Source organism: Ambystoma mexicanum, chromosome 12, assembly GCF_040938575.1.
Source record: "Ambystoma mexicanum isolate Mex_15411 chromosome 12, UKY_AmexF1_1, whole genome shotgun sequence".
NCBI lineage: Eukaryota > Metazoa > Chordata > Amphibia > Caudata > Ambystomatidae > Ambystoma > Ambystoma mexicanum.
Genome location: NC_090936.1, coordinates 1,236,530,736 through 1,236,545,500, shown reverse-complemented (window position 1 = coordinate 1,236,545,500; position 14,765 = coordinate 1,236,530,736). Strand labels below are relative to the sequence as shown.

Below are 14,765 nucleotides of genomic sequence, written 5' to 3'. Positions count from 1 at the left end.
AAGAATGTATTGGTCATGGGGCACGCCTGGGTGTTCCTCCTATATGTTTCATCGAAAAAACAGAACTGAAGCAACGGGTGCGGCTCGAGCTATTTATACCATTGGTGACGTCGACAGAGTACGGAGTCCGTCGAGGGACAATCGACACCACGACCTCGAGCACAGCGCCCTCTGCCGAGAATTTTTTTTTCCGAAGCAGCAAAGCTGGAGATAACAAATTATCCCATGATGATTATATCCGTCATGTCATCTTGTTCAAAAATGGGTGAAGTATTACCCCAACCCATATACTCAATTACCCCGGTCACAACTAGTTTTCAGAACTTTAATAGGAGAGTCCCTCCGCAAAAGAATCACAACCCCCCTACTCTTAGAGGAATAACATGAAGCAACAACGTCACCTAACCATTTCCTACGCAATACCCCAATGCCCTCTAACAAAAGGTGAGTCTCCTGTAAGAAATAAACATCACATTGCATATCTTCCAAACTGTTCAGAATTTTCTGCTGTTTGACAGGATTATTTATTCCATTGACATTCCAAGAAGAGACCAAAAGATGAGACCCTCTAATGTCAGACATACTAAAAGATCAGAGGAAGTCTAAAAAAAAAACCAGTCCAAAAATCACAAAAGACAACAAAAAATACCCCACCCTACACCCCCTGAAACAGAAAAAAGACGCCAATGCTGAAAAGCGCAAAAAGAAAAGCAACCCAATACCCTCGGTACCTCTGCCAAATAAAAATCTCCATAGCTTTGAATCCAATGACACGCCCCTCAGAAAAAACCACAGATGGGCATTACATCAAACAGGAAGAAACTAACATCAAAACCCCTACAGAACACCCAATATCATAACCACTGCGAACAAAGTCATAACCTATCCGCCCCCCCTTGCCACAATGTGAACATAGTAAATGCATGTACCTCAAAAGTGTACAGAGCACACAATCCATGCAAAATGAACATAGTTATAACTCCTCCAAAAGATCCACCATCCCCACAAACCCTCCCTTCCCAATAAGAAGAACCAAAATGTACACATATTCCGCCATTTCCGCCATATCCCCAAGCATACCAATATATCCGCATCAAGAGTAGGTTCCAAAAGCGAGTACATAGTTCAATGCAATAACATAGAAAACAAATTAGAAACCTATAGCCAGATCAGCCAAGCAAATCCCAAACACAGCAGGACAGTTTAAGCAACAACTCAATATAAATGAACAAACAATATATCTAAATGAAACATTGGGCCTCAATTACGACCCGTGCGGAATGGGTTAACGGGTTCCGCTAATGGTTGCGGACCCGTTAACACCATTCCGCACGATTATGATGTCCCCTCGCGGGACCTGGTAAGGACGCCTGGTATAACCAGGCGTCATTACCGGGTTCCACGAGGGGACCAGGAAGTTAACAACGGGCCGGTTGTAATTGGCCCATTGTTAGCTCCCTCTCCCATTGCCATTGAGCCCTATGGAGGCTCAAATGGGAATGGGGAAAGTGCGGGCCCGGGTTCCCTGAGGGAGGAATTACCGGGCCCTCCAAACTCGGAATGTACCAGTAATTCCCCATTCAGGGATTCCGGACCCGGACCTGGTTTTGGTGGCAGCCATGCCGCCAAGAGCGGCATGGCTACCGCCAAACCCGTAATGAGGCCCATTGTCAGCTACCAGCACATTACTAAATAATTAAACATCAGCATCAGATAATTGGCATTGGCATAGACAATAGCGACATGCAATGAAGTGCATTTGAAGGTCTCAATGAGTGCAGTATGAACATGAGTGCTAGAGGTGGGGGCTGAGCTGAGCAGATGAAGGAGTGCAAATGCCCACAAGTCCACAAGGTCTCAGGGCGTGGTGCCAGAAAATCAACATCTGTGCCACTTGGCGAGCATTCCCATTGGAGGTCCACAGTGTTCCCGCATGTCTGACTTTAAAAATGGCACACAAATATTCCTGCAGAATCGCCCACTAGGTGGGACATGTGGTAAAAAGCAGCTGTTGTTTAAAATGCTGCATCCGGCATTAAACAGTTAAAGCCCTGCTTACAAAACAACCCATTGCTAACCCCTTTTCCTTCCTCACACTCTCTCCGATTCCCATTTGCATATTAGTATTAGAATCATGAGGACAGGCAAGCGGAAGGCGGAGGCGTCTACACAGGCACCAGCAAATGACACCCGTACGGCGATGTGAGCTATCTATAGAAGGAGCGGGAAAGCGTCAATCCGCAACATGAATGAGCGCAAAAGAAATAGTCACCAGCAGCCAAAACGAGCCCGCATCTATTATGACGCCACCTTACAAAATATAGAGCCCAGTGGAATAACTCAAGGCAGAATCTGTCCGCCAGCACCATACGTAGCATAACATCTCCCCCTCCCGCATACCAAGAGCCTTGTGTCCTGAGCCTGTGTAGTCTTTTCACTCTCCCCGGGCTCTCTCCCCGGGCTCACAGCACTCCTGCACGCTTCGTTTCCGTCAGAGGCTGCTCTTGTTCCAGTGGGGCCTGCAAGGTCAGCCAATGGTCTGATAGGCCGTCAGGGTGAACTGCGAGGTGGGCTAGGTGGGGCCAGCCAATGGTCTGATAGGCCGTCAGGGTGAACTGCGAGGTGGGCTAGGTGGGGCCAGCCAATGGTCTGATAGGCCGTCAGGGTGAACTGCGAGGTGGGCTAGGTGGGGCTTAAGATTTTCCAGCCCTCACACCGCGAGCCTGCAGTCCCATTTCGCGGCCGCCATCAGCTAGAAGAGAGGATCTAGTCAGCTCCGCTCTATGCATGCACGGCCACTCCTGGAACAGGCGGAAATGACATCATCAGACGAGCCAGCAGTCCCATTTCGCGGCCGCCATCAGCTAGAAGAGAGGATCTAGTCAGCTCCGCTCTATGCATGCACGGCCACTCCTGGAACAGGCGGAAATGACATCATCAGACGAGCCTGCAGTCCCATTTCGCGGCCGCCATCAGCTAGAAGAGAGGATCTAGTCAGCTCCGCTCTATGCATGCACGGCCACTCCTGGAACAGGCGGAAATGACATCATCAGACGAGCCTGCAGTCCCATTTCGCGGCCGCCATCAGCTAGAAGAGAGGATCTAGTCAGCTCCGCTCTATGCATGCACGGCCACTCCTGGAACAGGCGGAAATGACATCATCAGACGAGCCTGCAGTCCCATTTCGCGGCCGCCATCAGCTAGAAGAGAGGATCTAGTCAGCTCCGCTCTATGCATGCACGGCCACTCCTGGAACAGGCGGAAATGACATCATCAGACGAGCCTGCAGTCCCATTTCGCGGCCGCCATCAGCTAGAAGAGAGGATCTAGTCAGCTCCGCTCTATGCATGCACGGCCACTCCTGGAACAGGCGGAAATGACATCATCAGACGGAGCACGTCAGCTGATCAGGGCATCAGTCAGGTAATTTACTCGAAACCGCATCAGATGAATTCGCGTCAAATGGAACATTCCATATTACGAACAAAGTAACGTTAACAGCAATGATGAACGGGTGCCATTTTATACCAATAGAAACAATAGAAAAAATGTTATATAGCAAAGTCAATAAAATGAAACAAAATAAAGGCAACCACCCCATTTAGTCAGCAATAGTAGTAGGTGCACTTATTTTCTCCAGCCATGAAGAGGCTTCCTGAGGGTCAGGCGTGGATTTATTTCCATCAGGCAAAACCAAAGTCTATTCAAGAAAGCTTTTATCTGAAGAGTCTTTGCTCGCTCTTTCATTTCTTTAAAGATCTTCCTTGCTTCCATCACCTCCTTAGGATAGTCTGGGAACACATAAACAGGTTTGCCCTTAAAAATAACAGAGCATCTCTATTCTATACAAATGCCTCCAAACTGACTTTTTAACCTCCAAGACCCGGTATATGGCCCAATGGGAAGCTGGCCTGGGTCACCCAATCGAGGACCAGCTATGGGTTGACATACCTCCTCATCTTGCATCACAAACAGAGAATGCGCCTACAAGATCCTCCTTCACTGGTATTACCCTCCCCTAAGACTTCACCATATGAACCCCACACTTGACCCGAACTGCTGGAGGCAATGCAGCCAAATAGGCTCCTTTTTTCATATGTGGTGGTCCTGCCCGAAGGCCCAGGCCTTTTGGAAACAATGCCTAGGAACGATTGCAGACATTACTCAGGTGCGTCTGCCCCTAGAACCCGAACCTATTCTTCTTGGAGCTCCAATCCCCAGAATCTACCCAAGATCCGGACCCAAAGCCAAACTACTATCCCAATGCTTACTGGCGGGCAGGAATGTAATAGCCCGCACTTGGAAAACCGCAGAAGGCCCTCTGATGCCTTTTTGGTGGATGAAAGTCTGGGACATCTTGATCGCTGAGCTTGATAGCTGCCGGGGCAGGCCATCTACACCGCTTTGAGAACATTTGGGGCCCGGTCTTAGACTTTGACCAGAACTTTCCGGCCTTGACATACAAGTCCCAACTAGCCAGGGGAACTTTACGAGATGTGATCCTCAGCGGGGGCGGGAAGAGGGACCTTTAGACCCGGGGGAGGGGAGGGAAGGGCGACTGATTGTATTGTTTTCATGCCACATGTCACGATTGATCAAGCGTGTATCATTATATCCTGCCTGTTTAAAATAAACACATTAAAGGAAAAATAATAATAACAGAGCCCCTGATCCTGGAAGCAGCCAATAAAGATTCCTTTTTCCTTATCAGAGCAAATTCCACCAAGATGTGTCGAGGTTTTAAACCTGGAAGTTTACCAATCGATAAACACGATCAATGTCACTCTCCAGAAGGGAACCCACACCATAGCAATCCTTAAATACCTGTAAAACCAGAGGTAACCGTTTTCCACTCATAGGCTCTGAATGCTCTGCTACGGTGTGCAGTCATAATGTCGACATCAATAATGTCGACAGTCAAAATGTCGACAAATTAATGTCGAAAAACAATAATGTCGACAAACAAAAATGTCGACATTTTTCGATATTTTTTCGAAATTTAATTTAGTGTATGAATAAATAAATAAATATATATATATGATGTGTTGAGTATGAGGGGTGGTTGGGGGGTGTGGGGGGGGTGGCAGGGGGGTGTTGGGTGAGGGGGGGTTGGGGGGGACCCCCCCATAGTAAATACAATTTTTATTTATTTAATTATTGAATAAATAAATAAATAAATAAATAATTGGTATGTGTTGAGTATGAGGGGTGAAAGGGTGGTTGGGGGGGTGTGGGGGGGGGGTGGCGGGGGGTGTTGGGTGAGGGGGGGTTGGGGGGGACCCCCCATAGTAAATACAATTTTTATTTATTTAATTATTGAATAAATAAATAAATAAATAAATAAATAATTGGTATGTGTTGAGTATGAGGGGTGAAAGGGTGGTTGGGGGGGTGTGGGGGGGTGGCAGGGGGGTGTTGGGTGAGGGGGGGTTGGGGGGGACCCCCCCATAGTAAATGATCCTTTTTTAGGTTATTTATTTATTGAATAAATAAATAAATAAATAAATAATTGGTATGTGTTGAGTATGAGGGGTGAAAGGGTGGTTGGGGGGTGTGGGGGGGTGGCAGGGGGGTGTTGGGTGAGGTGTTGATAGTTTTAAGGGTTTATAGTCATAATGTCAACAAAAAAAAATGTCGACATTTTTTTTTCAAAAAAATGACTTTTTACATTATAAGTATAGGATGTCGACATTATTATTTTCGACATTTTTTTTCGACATTTTTGTCTGTCGACATTTTTTTTTCGACATTATGACTATAAACCCTCTGCTACTCCCACCAGCCTGATGTTCCTCTCTCGCAATCTCAAGTCCATCTCCAGGTGATGACCTTTCTCCTTCTGCAGATCAGACTTCAGGATATTGTAGGCCCTGTAGCTTCCAGCCATTTCAGACCCCATATCAGAGGATTTCTTTTCCAAACCAGTCACCCTTGGATCCAAATGGGTGACCTTTGAATTCAATTCTGCCATGTTAGTTTTAACTTCAGCCATGTCTAAGGCCACCTGACGCATCCATTTGAACAAATCTTGAATGCTTGGGTTCTCATCATCCATCTCAGAAACGTGTTTCTGTTTTTTAGAAGTAGGATTCTAAGGTTCCAGGATCTTTTTTATTGGAATTCATATCAGCAATTAAATGTCTTCAGGGAGGAGACCAGGAGCTGAAGGCTTAAGCTGCTTTCACCTTGGCCACCATTCCGGAATCTCCGATAATGACATTTAAGAAACAAAAAGGTGTGTCTTCCTTGGAAGCTAATAAAAAAGAACATTATTTAATTGTAGTTTAAGAAAATCTAATGTTCATTTAACAGTTGCAGTTTGTCTAACACTAATGCTACAGTTATCTTACTCTCCAATAGGGCAGCTGAGGCAGGGCAGCCAGGGCCAACGCACAAACGCAAGGGAGGCAGGAACGCCGGCAGTGAAGTACAGTCATTCCACACAGGGCAGCTGCGGCAGAGCAGCCAGGGCCAACGCAAGGGAGGGAGGAACGCCGGCAGTGACGTACAGTCATTCCACACAGGCCTGCTGTGGCAGTGCAGCCAGTGCCAACGCAAGGGAGGCAGGAAGGCCGGCAGTGACGTACAGTCATTCCACACAGGGCAGCTGAGGCAGTGCAGCCAGTGCCAACGCAAGGGAGGCAGGAACGCCGGCAGTGAAGTACAGTCATTCCACACAGGGCAGCTGCGGCACAGCAGCCAGGGCCAACACTTTTAGGCAGAATCCTATGCAGTTACCTTAGGGTGCACTACAGAAGATTAGGACTTCAGGTATGTGCAATAAATCCCCTTTGGTATCAGTCCGTACCACACAGATTTAGTTGGTAGCTGTGGCTGAGCAGTGAGACTTATCTCTAGAGGGAGATGAGCAGTATAATAGGACTACAATATTATGGAACAAGGAAACACGGACCAAAGCTTTGTATCAAAAAGAATATATATTTATTTTACACACTCTGATGTTCACACACAAATCACTATCATCAAAGCAAGTTAAAACAGTCAAGAAAAGTATACACAACTCCCTATTTAAATTGTAGACAAGTTTGAGCAACAGTGAAAACTGAGCAAAACGGAACAATGTAAACCAAGCAGAAATGGCACTCTAACAATTTCTCAAAAGGGAGGGAAAGGACAAGTTATACAGGTTTAGACTCTAACATACCAGCAACACTTCCCAAGTAGATTGTGAACGTGTTAGGCAAGGCAGTACTTTAGCATATGCAAAACTGAGGTGAAAACCGAGCAAAATGGCACTATACAATATTAAAACGGGGAAGGAAAAAGGTGGTTATAAGAGTTAGGTGCACCAAACATTTCTAGGTAAAAAGCAATCTAGAGAAGGCAGTTGTAACAGATTTAGCCAGAGTCAATAGGCATGTGCCAGAGTCAATGGTACAAGGCAATGTGCCCAGGATCAAACTGTTCTAGTAGCTGCAGTCAAGACTTTGATTAACGATTTGAAAAGGCAGTTGCAAAAGGTAAAAGACAATGTTAGACGAAAGCGGCGGCCAACCCAGTAGGTAAGTAAAGGATTTAAAACACCTTTAGCGATACAGAACGAAACGGGAGGCCTGGCAGAACAATTTACCTTTAAAGTGGCAGAGGCTCCTGCGGTGGCGGTAGTTCCTGGCAGTTCCTGCAGTTTGGGACATCCAGCACAGGAAGAGAGGCTCTCATCATGGAGGAAGGTTCGAGTTACTGTACTGCCCAGGGATGAAGCCAGCCGTGGTGCAGCCAAAACGAATAAAAGGTACGCTCCTTTAAATCGCGGTCGTGGTGGACGGGTGCCTGGCTATCCGGTCTCCGAGTGCAGGGCACCAGCGATTCGACCAAGGCAGGTCCTGGAGGGTGATTGGTGAACTGGTTGGCCCCACCAGCTCAAGGGAAGAAGACTCTTGAAGGTGAAGATCTTCTCAAGTCGTTGTGGAGAAAAGTGGTGAGGATCTGCAGCAGGGCTTCACCTGTCGTTCAGTCATTGCAGATGTCTTCAGCTTCTCTCCTCTTCAGGTTTCTAGTTCCAGTGGCGACGTCTTGTCCTCCAGTCCTCAGGATCCTGCTTTTATGCAGCAAGACCCCCATTCATACAGCCTAGCTGTCACTCACATAGTGGGGTGGCTCTCCTGGCGGGAGGACCCCCCAGCCTATCAGGGCAGAGTGCGACTTGGGTTGCGTAGGCAACCCTGTTCAGGTTGCCTATTCCCCCTCCCACTCATCCTGTCTACCCCAGACTCAGTGGCGCCGAGAGGAGGGCTTCTGTCCATAAGCCCGACAAAAGGACGAACAAAGGATCCCCGACCTGGGTTAAGATTTCAGAGAAAGACACGATAAAGAAATATTATTAAAGTTCTGGCAAAAATAAAACACTGGATTAAAGTTAATTTAACTTTGGAGAGAGGGACTGTATGGTACCCTCTCGAAAATGAACACCATGGAAAAACTATTAACCCTTTCCAGTACTTCCATAGTAAGATGGGTTGTACTGGTTTAGTTCATAATTATTGACTAGTAAAGTCAATGGGGACTTTACATGCCCTGGGAGACAGTAGTCAGTCCCAGGGTATGAAGTCTATGTTTGTGGGTCAATATGACACCCCTGTGTCACTGCACTGAGGGCGCTGTGTAACACACATGTTAGAAAGATGATTCCTATGAGTGTGAGAAAAACCCCATAGGCCATAAGCACACAAGAGAGCCTAAAACATACACTAGCAATCTGTCTAAGAGTGGGAAAAAGAGTCTCACTCTTAGCAGGAGAAAAAAAATAAACCCTTCAAAACCAGCAAAGCTGCTGGGGGACTCTATACGTAAGGGAAATTAGCCTTAGAAGAGAATTCTCCCTAAAAAACGCAAGGGAGGGAGGAAGGCCAAGAATTCCTTACCACTGTACCTATACGATATGATAAGTCATTTATAAGACATGGGAGGTAAGACAGAGGGAGGACAAGACAAACTATCTTGCTAGGCCATGTGTCATTTAGATCGTGCAAGTGCGGGAACGAGAAGTGCAGGGGGAAAAGGAGAGGAGTGCCAGGTAGAGGGTACGGGAAAACAGGGCAACAATGCTCTGAGTAAGTGCAGCCAGGGCAGCGCGGCTCTGGGTACTGCAAGGAGAACAAGGGAATGTAGGGTTACAGTTACAGCCCCTAAGTGTTTGGTAGGCCTGGAGGTAGTGCAGGAGAGACTGATCAAGAAAGAGCTTGGTACCCAGTGAGACTCTGAGGGTAGCCAAACAACCAGTCGGTACAGCAGATAGGTCGGTCAGCAGGGGAGGGAGAGAGAAAAAACAGAGAAGAGGAATGTTGTGAGCTGCTTCTGGAAATTCATGTGGTCCCAGCTCAAGTTTAAGAGGGGAAGGGAGGCTATTCCAAAGGGAGGCAGCTGCATTTACCACCTAGAGGAAAAAGGGTGGTTCTTCAAAACCTAAACCCAGCCGGCCACTAAAGGTTAGAACTCAATTAGACTCATATCACTAGACTCATTAGACTCTTAGAAAAGGATACAGTGATACTTTGCAGTGATACAATGTAACAAGGTATTTTTCATCGACAGGAGAGTTTAGGCTCTTTTTCTTCTGCCGGGGCCTCCCTCTGGAACAGCCTCCCTGCCTCCCTTAAACTTGAGGAGAATCATTTCTGGTTCCGGAAGCACCTCAAAACCTTCCTCTTTGCTTCTGCTTTCTCTCCCCTCTCCCTTGCTGAAGTCCTGGCTGATACTGCACTGGTTACCTGGCCTCCCATCTGATCTCAGGCCCAGTCCCCTCCCCTGCCAGTCGCACTCCTGCAGTGCCTTCCTGGCAACCCCCGCACTTGGGGACTGTTTTTCTGTATCCCTGCAGTCCCACTACCAGCACTTGGCACCTGATGTCTGCACTTACCCTTGCACTTGCCACCAGCTGGCCATACTTTTACTTATTGTTATTTATTCTATTTATTCCATGTACTGCACTATCCCCCCTCTGCACTTTCCCCCCTTCCCCCTTCCCATGCACTTGCACGATCTGAATGACACCTGGCCTCATATCACTAGACTCATTAGACTCTTAGAAAAGGATACAGTGATACTTTGCAGTGATACAATGTAACAAGGTATTTTTCATCGACAGGAGAGTTTAGGCGTGGCTGACTTCTTTCCTCTCTGATCGACCCTCCCAGGTTCAACTTGGGTCCTTCCTCTCCTCTATATCTATCTCTACCTGTGGTGTTCCCCGGGGGTCTAACCTCTCTGGCTGTTTAACCAATACCTGGCACTCCCTGCTCACTGGATTGCTGTGCTCTGACCCAACTTCCAGTGCTATGGGGATGACACTCAGCTCATTTTCAGGCTACCTTCAGCCACCTCTTCTCCCTCTCTCATCTCTGGCTGTCTGTCTGCCATCTAGGAGTGGTGTGCCACCAATGATCTATGCCTTAATGCCAGTAAGACTGAGATTCTCTTCATCTGCACACCTGCTCCCTCCTTTCCTGTCGCTCTCTGGCTGGCCTCTCTTGGCTCTCTTCCTTCTCCCACCTGTGAGGCTAAAAACCTCGGGGTCATCTTCGACTCCACACTCTCCTTCTCTCCTCACATCTCTGACGTCTCTTAGAAGTCTCACTACCAGCTGCACCCCCTCAGAGGTATTCTTCCTTTCCTCTCCTTCCCCCAGAAGCTCACTGTCTCCAGAGCTCTGGTTCTCTCTAGGCTGGACTATTGCAACAGCCTCTTTCTAAATCTGCCTGCTTCTACTCTCCGCCCTCTGCAACTCATCCAGAACAGGACTGCGAGGCTTGTCATTGGCCTCAAGCCCAGGGATTGTATCTTTCCAGGACTGAAATCACTACACTGGCTCCCAGTCGCTGTGAGTATTAAGTTCAAACCCCTCTGCATTGTCCACAAGGCCTTCTGGGGTCTGGGGCCTCTATATCTTCAACTCTCTCTTCCTAAATATCTTCCTTCTCGAGCTCTTCGCTCATCCGCCTCCAACTCCCTCAGGGTCAGCCGCTTCTCCAAGCAACGAGTTGGTGGTAGATCTCTTTCTTTGACTGGGGCCTCCCTCTGGAACAGCTTCCCTGCCTCCCTTAAACTTGAGGAGAATCATTTCTGGTTCCGGAAGCACCTCAAAACCTTCCTCTTTGCTTCTGCTTTCTCTCCCCTCTCCCTTGCTGAAGTCCTGGCTGATACTGCACTGGTTACCTGGCCTCCCATCTGATCTCAGGCCCAGTCCCCTCCCCTGCCAGTCGCACACCTGCACTGCCTTCCTGGCAACCCCCGCACTTGGGGACTGTTTTTCTGTATCCCTGCAGTCCCACTACCAGCACTTGGCACCTGATGTCTGCACTTACCCTTGCACTTGCCACCAGCTGGCCATACTTTTACTTATTGTTATTTATTCTAGTTATTCCATATACTGCACTATCCCCCCTCTGCACTTTCCCCCCTTGAATGACACCTGGCCTAGTAGGATCATTGTCACGTCTTCCCTCTGTTCCCCCTGCCTTGCCTCGTCGCGCCTTGAAACGCTTGTGTATAGGCGCGTTATAAATGCCATATCATCATATCAGGCTGTACTCAGCTCCACCCTGTTAGGCTGTGGGCTCTGAGGATTAGCAAGTGTTCTATCACCTGCCTTTACCTGGAGTTCCTGTTCCTGCTTCATGTAGTTTGTGGGCCGTTCCACGCTATCTTGCTTTTGATGGCTGAATCCTAATTGCTGTACTGTCCTGTTTGCTGTTACAGCTACTCCTTTTTCTAATGGTATCTGGACTTTCTTTCTGACTTTCTTCAAGACATTGTTTTTCTGTGAGCACCCCCCCCCCACACAGCTCACAGACTCGCCTTGTTTCTGACACAGCTGATCCCTCTGTGTGAAGGGTCCCTGAGCGACCCTCGGATGTGGAAACAAGGCACAATCACCACACACGAATGGATACGCCAGACGCGAGGTTCTGTTCCCAAAATCTAGGGTTTATTGCAATACAAAATAGTCCCAGTTGGCCAAATGGTCCCACGCACCGCGACGTGTGTCTAACAGACTCCGGGGGACGCAAGAGAGTGAGAGGCGTACATCAGTTACATATATACAAAAGGAGCATCTTACAATCAGCAATGACACAGTATGACACATTTGATGCCGCCCCCAATTAATTTCCCTTTGAATTAGAGGCGATGATTGACCAGTGTGACAAATATGACACCTTAGACCACCATATTTAGTAACAGGTTGCAATCTCCAGTTTTATAGACACCATTCTTTGTTTGCGAGAACACAGGGTTTCTCATAGGCAAGCTGTGCGTAGGAGACTGGCGCATACCAGGCCTCACTATCTCTAAGTTTCGATTCTCGCTCTGGAGGTCAGCCCGTTCTCCAGGGCCTCACTGGCTTAGGAAGGGGAGGGGGCGTAAAGAAGAGCATAGTTCAACTCTTTAAATGCTAGTTTTGTACATGGCTATTCTTTCAAGAGACTCGCTGGCATTCAGGTACTGATTAAATGCCTTGCTCCCTGTCTTCAAGGATATATGAGGGAGGGAATCGGGCATTTCTGTCTGGCTCTCCAGTGTAACGTTTCAACATGTTTTCATAGCCTTGGACCATTGAAGCGAAATAATATCTACAGCAAAGCAGTTTTACATGAGGCAAAGAGGCAACGTTAAAGAGAACAGAGAGAAAACAAAATGGCGATTCTGGTCATCCTAAAATGGCCTCCATCTAGTTGAACTGATAGCTACATAATAACTAATGAGTATATATTCTTAACACTGTAAATGAGGCGATTGGTCTTCGGCCAATCAATTAATCATGCATTTCCTTCCGCCCAAGGGGTGTGTAGTATTTCTGGACTGACATGTGTCGCTCTGCAAACCAGGTTTCATGCTTTACTTGCTCAGCCATTATTTCCATAGTTTAAGTACCTGCTCTTCAGTATATTTAGTTTCATGAACCACATATTTGCTGAGTTGGCAGCAGCCTCTTGTTTTGTATTAGAAAGGATCCCACACACTCATACCCTCCTTTATTCCCTCACATGGATTCAAAATGATCCCACACATTCAGGCCCCCCGGGATTCTCTCACATGGATTAAGAAGGATCCCACATGCTAAAACCATCCTGGATTCTCTCACATGGTTTAGAAAGGATCCCAGACACTCAGACCCTTTGGGATTCTCTTTCATGGTTTAGAAAGGATCCCAGACACTCAGACCAGCCATGATTCTCTCACATGGATTAGAAAGGATCCTGCACGTGCAGATCCTCTGGGATTCTCTCACATGGATTAGAAAGAATCCCAGACACTCAGACCATCTAGGATTCCCTCACATGGTTTAGGAAGGATCCCAGACACTTAGACCCTCTGGGATTATCTCACATGTATTGAAAGAATCCCAGCCACTTAGACCATCTGGGATTCTCTCACATGGATTAGAAAGGATCCCAGACACTCAGACCCTCTGGGATTCTCTCACATGGATTAGAAAAGATCCCAGACACTCAGACCATCTAGGATTCTCTCACATGGATTAGAATAGATCCCAGACACTCAGACCCTCTGGGATTCTCTGACATGGATTAGAAAGGATCCCATGCACTGAGACCATCTAGGATTCTCTCACATGGATTAGAATAGATCCCAGACACTCAGACCCTCTGGGATTCTCTCACATGGTTTAGGAAAGATCCCATGCACTGAGACCATCTAGGATTCTCTCACATGGATTAGAATGGATCCCAGACACTCAGACCCTCTGGGATTCTCTCACATGGATTAGAAAGGATCCCAGACACTCAGACCCTCTGGGATTCTCTCACATGGATTAGAAAGGATCCCAGACACTCAGACCATCTAGGATTCTCTCACATGGATTAGAATAGATCCCAGACACTCAGACCCTCTGGGATTCTCTCACATGGATTAGAAAGGATGCCATGCACTGAGACCATCTAGGATTCTCTCACATGGATTAGAATGAATCCCAGACACTCAGACCCTCTGGGATTCTCTCACATGGTTTAGGAAGGATACCATGCACTGAGACTATCTAGGATTCTCTCACATGGATTAGAATGGATCCCAGACACTCAGACCCTCTGGGATTCTCTCACATGGATTAGAATGGATCCCAGACACTCAGACCATCTAGGATTCTCTCACATTATTTAGGAGAGACCCTCCTTGATTTCATCACATGGGGTAGAAAGGATCCCATCAGAAAGAACGTTATCCACTCATGAAGGTGGTTGTCTGCAGACCTTCAAATCGTATTAGCAGTACATTGATTTGCAAAGGTCTTAGAATACATGATGCTCCCATTTGCGCCTGAACTGGAAGAGTACATTAGCTTCTGGGCAAACTATCAGGAACTGGGCTAGAGGAGTTACACAACATGTCAGCATGTAAACTTGTGAAATCCAGGAGGACTGCGTCTGTGTGCTTGTCTTGCTCGCCTCTTTCACTCCTGCACGTTTCCCTCTGAATGCTGCCCGCACCCACGGGCTACATCTGCTCTGGCGTCAAGCTCTGAAATGCAACGTCATCATGGTGGAACTTTCTGTCAATGACGTAATGCATCTTTCCAGGTCATCTGGATGTTTAGTGTCGAACATGAGAGGATTGTATGTATTTATGCTGAGCCACGGGCATATATGAACACGAACATAGAGCAGCCGCTGCATAACTGGGCGATGAGGCTGAGAACGCAGCCATGTTTGGGGAGGCAGTGCCATCAGCGATTTGATTGGTTAGTTTGCACATACATAAGAGACCATAAGGCCATGCGCGTATGATGTAAG

General features: G+C 47.4%; 1 protein-coding gene across 1 annotated transcript in view; it reads left to right on the top strand.

Annotated features, from left to right (window-relative positions):
- STAB2 (stabilin 2) overlaps positions 1-14,765 on the top strand; it is a 1,783,079-nt gene that overhangs the window by 346,458 nt on the left and 1,421,856 nt on the right. The window lies entirely within an intron of this gene.